The sequence below is a fragment of the Python bivittatus genome, unplaced genomic scaffold (genome assembly GCF_059951505.1).
Source record: "Python bivittatus isolate LINGU-HERP-01145 unplaced genomic scaffold, Pbiv_v1 ctg000980_np1212, whole genome shotgun sequence".
Taxonomy (NCBI): Eukaryota; Metazoa; Chordata; class Lepidosauria; order Squamata; family Pythonidae; genus Python; species Python bivittatus.
The window spans coordinates 10,006,458-10,014,987 of NW_028277125.1; positions in this window are offsets into that span (position 1 = coordinate 10,006,458).

Here is an 8,530-nt window from a genome sequence, read left to right on the forward strand (position 1 = left end):
GGGATCCCCAGGCTTGCTGGAAAAAACCAGATTTAAGGGCTTTCTGGGAGGCCATGAGAGATGGGACTAACCTCACCTCGGGAGGGATCATGTTCTAGAGGGCGGGTGCCACGGCAGAAAATGCTCACCTTCTAGGTCCCTTCGGATGGAACTCTTTCGCAGACGGGACCTGCAGCAGGTCTCTCCTGCCGGACCTGATGGGGCAGGTAGATGTAACTGGGGAGAGGCAGTCCCTCAGATAACCTGGCTCCGTGCCATGGAGGCCTTTAAAGGTCAAAAGCATTGGAGCTGGAAGCAGACTGGTGAGCCACGCAGCTCACAAAGCAGAGGTGTAACATATGTCCTCGTAGCCACTACATTTTGCACCAGTTGAAGCTTCCAGATACTCTTCAAGGGGCACACCATGTAAAGCACATTATAATAGTCCATACGGGAGATGACCAGGGCATGAGTAACTGTGAGCAAAGCCGCACAATCCAGGAACAGGCACAAGTGGTACACAACATGAAGTTGCACAAAGGCCCTTCTGACCACGACTCCCACCTGCTCCTCACACAGAAGTTGTGAGTCCAGAAGGACCCCCCCAGATTGTACACTAGGACTGTCTGAGGCAATGTCACTCCATCCAGTACCCTCATCCCATTCCCACTTGTGATCATCCAAAAATGCTGTTTCCATCCCATGTCCAGGCCTGAATCCTGACTAAAAGGGGTCCAGATAATCCACTTCATCCAGGGTCGACTGAAGCTGCTGCACGACCAGCTTCTCTACAACCTTACCCAAAAATGATTGGACACTGGAAGAAAACTGGCCAGTATGGTGGGATCCAGTGATGGCCCTTTGAGGAGGGGGTGAACCAATGCCTCCTTAAGAGATGAAGGACCACCCCCTCTCCCAAGGATGAATTCACCATCACTAGAACCCAGCCACATGTCCTCTCCCCGGAGAGCCTTACCCAGCCAGGAGGGGCATGGATCTAAGGAGCAGATGGCTGAGCAAACAGTCCTAAGGACCCTGTCTATTTCCTCAGGCCCAACAGGTTCAAACCATTGTTAGATAACAGGACAAGACTGTGCTCTAGGCATCTCCACAGGACCTGCACCAAGGCTGGAGTCTAACTGGGAATGAATCCGAGTGATTTTGTTTGACAAATGCTCTGAAAATTCCTCTTTGTAGATGAATCTCCAGGTCCCCCTAGCCCAAAAGGGCTCAGGTCACCAGAACAAGGCTGATCGGCGACAATCCACAGACACAATAAGGGCAAAGAAGTAGGCCTTAATAGTGACCCTCACCTGTGTTTGGTTAAGTTCATCCTTTGTTGATCTCCAGCAGCACTCTAGACATCTCTTCTCCCATTTCATCTCCCTCAGCTTCTCTGTAAATCACAAGAGCAACAGGATCCACTGGAAGGGAGAGGTCGCATAGGTTTACATTCTGTTTACATTCTGTTTTATTTATTGATCCATTGCTACATTTGTATCCTTCCCTTCTCTGGAAACTCAAATAAGCATGTGGGTGGACAGGAATCTCCATTTTACTTCATATGAGCAACCCAGTGAGTTTAGTTGGTTGAAAAATACTGAGTGGTTCAAAAACAACAGTGGTCCACTGAACACTAGAACCTACGTCTTCCAGGTTCCCCTCCAACATTTTAACTGGTATTCCCCCTGGACTCTTATCGGTTGCATTGGCTTCTATTGATCATACTCTGTGCAACAAAGCCTGCTATGATGTTTTTCTCCTTTATGTTGCTGCACCCGCTGCCTTTCTCGGTAAGGAGACTTGAGGCATCATTGATTGTCCAGTGAAGGCTGATTCCTTCCTTCTAGCAATTTTTTTCTGGATCTTCTCGTTTCAGTTGAGGGAAACCAATGATTTTAAATAGGGTTACTGAGAACAAGGTAGAATATCTTCTCCTACTCAGTCATGATCAGTAGCAGAAGGAAATTAAAAATCTTTGAGCAGGATCATAAAGAGGAAACAGTAAGTCTTCCCCCTTCCTTTCAGCCACCCACAGTAAGTTGCTGTTTTCTTACAAGTTGTGGGAAGTCAGTAATCCAGGTCTAGGGTACCAGCTGATCAGTGGACTGGTGAGGACTAGATTGCTCTGGTTTCTCATTGCTGATGTCTAATGGCAATGGGAAACTGGTAATCAAGAAAGGAAAAATAGACAGGGGTCTCTGTGATTCATCAATGTGCTTGTGTTTTTGCAGCTAAATTTATTCTGTTGGTCATGGGTTCCCCATTCATGCTTTTAAAATGTCCCATTGTAATTGTTCCAAAACTCTAGATGTTGCTGAACTCTAATACTATATCCACCAATTCAAGCAGCAGCACCAACTGTGAAGGATGTTTGGAGTTGTGGGTCCCCAATATCTGGAGGAACATAAATTTCATCTTCATGTTGTGACATGTCTAAAAAGGGAAATACTTATAAGTTATCCCATAGTCTGTATGGTGATTTGGTTGCCCAGTTTAGTTCTTTTTTTTAATGATTCCATCCAAGATTAGCTTCCATCCCTATATACCAGTGTTTGTGACATCAAAGGTAATAGGCAGGTCCATGCTTGCTTTGGAGCTCTCTGTGTGCATCAGTAGGTTAGGGAGCCACTCAATCTACCCAGTTTGTTTTCTGAGTGGTTGTTTGGTACAAAATGTTCTGATATGGTTGAAAGAGCAAGAAGAAAAATGAAAGGCATGATGCTGTAAGTAGATAGAGAGGGCAGTAAAATGGGATATACATATAATGCACTGAGTCTACAGCTGAATGTGAGATAGCTACTGCATTAGCCTGTATGACTCCAAGAGTAGGGTTCTGTAGCAATCCATGACAGAACATGGATTTAAAATGCCAGATTCAGTCCCAACGTGTTAGAGAAAGAATATTATATAGCAGGAATGGGAAGAAATGAGTCTATTGTAAGTTTAAGATGGCCCAAAATTGCATATGTTATCATGTACAGTTCTCTGTTCAGTCTTTACTTTTCTCCACCAGGTGTCCAGGTGTCCTGGGGTTGCAACTCCTAGAATTTCCAGACATTATTCTGGCAGCTGTATTGAGTGAGAAATATTGGAAAGTGTGAGCCAAACTTTGGAAAGGCACAGGATGGGGAAAGGAGTTGAAACTGGGATATGTAAGGCTAATTGCTCCAAGGATTGTCCAACCACTAGCCTGCTTCAGGATTGTCACCAAAAGAATGAAGACGATGCAAGAGCTTGAAATCCACTGGGAGGAAAATAGAGATCTTGAATGTTTTATGAAAAACTGGGTAGCAGAGGATCTCCCAAAGCCTTGAGTATAGCCCTAAGAACTTCTCTAAAATTTTATATTGATGTAATTTTTAATAGAGAAGGGGAAATTATTATATGGGGAGTAATCATGTTTAATTAATTTAATGTAATTTTAATTAAATTTAAAATTAATTAAATCTAATTTAGTCTTGTTCTAGCTTTTCTGAATGTGCCCCCACCACATGCACACACTATTCAAACAAAATCAACTATGGAACTATGGCTTTTGGAGTGAGAAGTTTTGTACATATCTCTTTTACAAGATGTTCACAATTTTTAGGTATGGACCCATCCTTACTTTTATTCATGGCTTTTTGCATATTATTGCATCCACAGACTCCTGCCTGGTGGCCCTTGTTCAGGACAACCTCAACCTTCTGGGGAAGGACATGGGGACAGGATGTCTATAGGACTCTATAAAGCTTTTGTGGCTTTCTTTGAAGATAAAGTTGGTTGTATTTACTCAGGATTAGACACTAGTTAGCAGAACCAGGTGGGGTGAGTGGGACACTGTTTTCCAAGGTGAGTTAGAACTCATTTGAACTTGTGGAACTGAAGAAATAGGTAAGATCTTCTGTAGCATGACTTCTGCCAACTGTGAATTTGACCCACTCCCAGCCTGGCTCCTTGTGGTAGTTTGGGACCAATACGTTAAGCTAGATTTAGGAGATAATTAATCCCTATTTCAGGGTAGGTGAGATGCGGCTTTCCTTGTAGGAGGGGAAGGTATACTGGTTCTGAAGAGGCAATTTCTCAATCCAGCCATATTGGACAACAACCCAATTTTCAACCTTCCCTTTGGGTAATTGAATAATTGAGAGGGTAATAGGGAAACAGCAACAGCTGTAACTCTGAAAGGTGGACCTCCTGAAGAAGCAGATCTTTGACCTGATGGTCCTCCTGGACTTGCTGCTCCTGCTTGAATAGCAGGAAAGCCTTTGCCCAGCCTTGTCTGATATGCCAGTTATGGCTTTACCTGACCCAGGAGGCTTTGACAGTGGTGACTCATAACCTTATTACCATGCAGCTGGACTATCGCTACTTGCTGTATTGGGAAGCTCAAATGCAGGACGGGTGGCAATACAAATCAAATCAAATAAATAAATAAAATAAGCTCCAACTGGTACTGAATGCAGCTGGCCAGACTGCTAGTGGGCAGATCGATCATTGCAGAATAAGATCTATTTTATAGTCACTGCATTGGTTGCCAGTAGGCTTCCAAGACTCAACTCAAGTGGTGGTTGTAATCTTTATCAACTACTTGGCATGGTGCCAGGCCATCTTAGGAACCATCAAGTCTAAAGTGATTCTGCTGGCCCTATCAGATCATTGAGAGAAGCCCTGTCTAAAGTCCCATCCCCCACCATGTGATATAAGAAGGGAAGGAGCCTGAAAGCCTCCTTTTGGCCTTTTTGAGTAGTCCCAACATTGTGGAATTTGCTTGCTCTGGAGATAGACTTGGCCCCTTTACTCCTGATTTTTAGGAAATCTCTTTTTAAATGGGCCTTTGATAGGTTCATGTCTAATGAAGGAGGGAGTGGTGGCCATTTTTTTTGAGTTACTATTATAATTGTCATGTCTTGTGGGAAAGTGCTTTTATGTAAGATCCTTCTGCACACCAGCCAGAGTCATTAGGTTGGGTCTTAATAAATAAAATGAGTGGATAAATTTATATCCCACTTTTTCTCTGAGTGCTCACAACAATAGACACAGAAAGAGTAAGTGACTCAAAACGATTTACTGCAAGCTTCAAGATCAAGTGTGGATTTCAAACTGGATTTTCCCAGTCCAACACCATAATGACTACCCTACCCTGGGTCTCAGTGACTATTGTGTTCCCAGTGACTATTGTGTTCCTCAAAGCCTGCAGATTAAAAAAAAAATCCAGGTTTTTCAATGTGAGATACTTAAATTATATTGCTTTCTGACATCTTTGAGTGATTAAGTATTTTTGTTGAGTGACAAGCCCTAATTGTCTTAGAACTTTCAAATTAATATTCTATAGCTGTAACTTAATTAAGTCCTCATTAAATAGTACCATATTTCTTATAAGAACTGCATCGTCACTGAAACAGCTGCAGAAAGGTGGCATGTTATTACCAATAATGGCTCAAGGGGGGATCAGATGGTGTGTAATGAGTTCAGCAGTTGGCCAGTGGTCAAATTCTGATAAATGACTACACATTTGCTGGTTCCTGAAAGCCCTTGCAAGGAAACTGGTTTAAATAAATCAAGGTAGGAAAGGGCAGATTTTTTTTTTAATCAAGAGTGCATTCCTGGGAGCACTTAATTTTTTAGCTGTCATGGCTAAGCAATTATACCTGTAACATCTTTCTTTAAAACCAGTACACCATGAAAATGTCAGGAAAAATAAAATTAAATCATTCAAAGTAGGGTTGCACTGAGGTTCAGATCCTATCTCAGTAAAACATTTTTTGTTTGTTTGTTTGGGTTGTGTAGACTTCTACCAGTATCCTTAAGAAAGCAGTGAACTCATGGAAGTGCTAAATGTTTCAGACTTTAATGGTTTGATCTAATTTGTCACATGAAACTCAGGATCACTTCATGTACGATCTTTTTTTTTCCATGAGTACCCACTCATGGAAAAAAAGGACTGGAATGGGAGATAATTAGAAATCTTGCTTCTTCCAAGGGTTTCCCAGTAGAAGATACATATAATAGCTATCACTAGTCAGTTATCACTAGAACCTCCTGACACACTCTACTCTGTCTAGCTGTGCATATCTAGTTGGAGAGATCTTTCAAGGACTTCTCTCTCCAGGCCAGCCTTAGAAAACATAGAAAAGAAGGTACTTTGGATCTTCCTCTCCAATGACAGCAGTATGGAAGCTAACAAATTTTCTGCCAATCTAGAAACAAAAAAGGTAACTGTACAGCCATATTCTTGGAGAATGTGGAGGATGACTGAAAGTTAGCTTCTTTGGAGATCGACTGTTGCTTTGTCTAATCAAGCAAAATGCTTCACCTCAGATGTCCTGGCTCTAGTCAGCATAGTAGAAAATTGTCTAATGGATAAACCATCTTCCTATAATTTTTGGTTGAACAAAAAGGACATTGTCTAGCTTTCACTAGTTATGATTGATTATGTGCCATCAAGTCAGTGTTGACTTTTAGCAACCACATAGAAGGATTTTCTCCAGAACAATCTGATCCTTCAAGATTTTCAATGGTATATCCATCACCACTGTAATTGAGTCCATCCACCTTGTTGCTGTTTGTCCTCTTTCCTTCCACCTTTCCCCACATTAGAGCCTTCTCCAGAGAGCTGGGTCTTCACATAAATGTGTCCAAAGTAGGATAATTTGAGCCTGGTCATTTGTCTCTCTAGTGAGAACTCTGGCTTGATTTGTTTGATGATCCATTAGTTTGTTTTCTAGGCTGTCCATGATATTTTCTGGATGTCTTTTCCAAAACCAAAGTTCAAAAGCATCGATACTCTTTTTATCCTGCTTCTTCAAAGTGCATGCTTCCATAGAGTGTTCACTAGCTATACCGTTGTGTTAAAACGATTGTATGGAAGACGCTTTTTGGGGACAACAAAAGATTAACTTCATCTCATCAGGACTCTTTGGAGTCAACTAAAAGGTGCTTTAAGGGGTGCTACTGTGCCTGCCAAAAATTAGAGATTTATCATAATGGGAAAAACAACTGTAATATCCAAACAGTTATATGGTAATGGCTTCAGTGATTTTCACACAGAATGTGTACAAGTGTTATGTGCTATTTTTTGTACACCAGTGTAAAAAAGATATGAAATGACAATATCCTAGAGTATAGAAAACTGAATTCTGAGAGTCAATACCATGGCATCCTATAAGATTTCTTTAATGGTGAACATATTTTGAATTGAGAATTATCTTTTTTTTTTTCCTCTTAAAATATAAAGTAAAGTTCTGGATTTGAGTGTCTAAGTCACTTCTTTATAACTTTTGATAATTTCACTTTGGAACGTGTTCCACTCAGGGTAAAACTCCCCCACAGCATAGACAGACAAACATGAGGTGGAATATCGCCCATGTTTTTAAGCCTAATGTTTCCTAGAAGTTGTACTTTGTAGTAACATGCTGTGTGAAAGTGCGTTATTAAAAATAGATGCAATATCCAAACTACGTAATTTAGGCAATTAGCGGTTTTGCCTCCTGGTTTAACAATAGGTCTTTACTTGATGTTAAAATTAGATTAGAGGACAAGCTGATTCGGGGGCATCTGCAACAAGCCTTCATCAAAAAGATGAAGTGTGTTGTGATATCACAATGCCAGCTCTGTCCCTTATATAATTGTGTGTGACAAGTATGCAAGTACGAGAAGGGTAGAGTTTTCATTATGTATGTTTTGTCATGTGCTCCCCATGAGCTGATTATATCCTTGAAATGTCCCTCTTCTTATAATTTTATGGCAATAAATAGTGGGTTGGATCCTGATTTACCCATATTTAGGATAGATCCATTGAAACCATTACTTGTTAGGGTATTGGAGAATTGAAGACCCAGATTCAGTTGTTAAGGAATTGGAGACCGAGATTCAGATTCTTTCAACCCTGGAAACTCACTGGGTGACCAACTCTCAGCCCAAATTAATAAGCTGGCTGTTGTGGGGATAAACTTTGAGGACTTTATGATCTTGAGCTCCTGGAGAAAAGCCAAGACAGACTCAGTAAAATTACTGAATATTCATACTTCCTGGAAATTCCAAAAAAGTGTACTGTAACTTTATAGAACTGAAGGGCACCCAGCTGGCAAAACCTGGTGAATGAGGTCATATTATAAAAGTTTCTTTTTGTCTCGCAAATAAACCACTCCAGAAAGGAGAATAATTAGCATTTGCAAATGTTGTAGCTGGAGGTTTGTTACTGCAGGGAACAGAGAAAATTCAAACCATTTGTCAACCATTTAGTTGGAACATTATATGAGAACCATCTCATATTCCCAGTATCCTGTATTGGGGCTGATATAATGAAGTACTGATATTTAAAGAATCATTTCTATTAGTGCCTCTTTGGTCAAAAATTTGATTTTTAAAAAAACCATTTGCATGACACAAAGACTAGGTTCCAACAACATGTTAGACTGATCAGATTTATAGTTGATTGTGTCATGGGAACCCATATATTATCAGTTATTGTATCAACCAGGCCATCACATTAAGCCATAATACCATTATCAGGGTATTCTGGGCATCAGGGTTTAGCATGTTATGTGTACCACTGGGATCCAGAAAG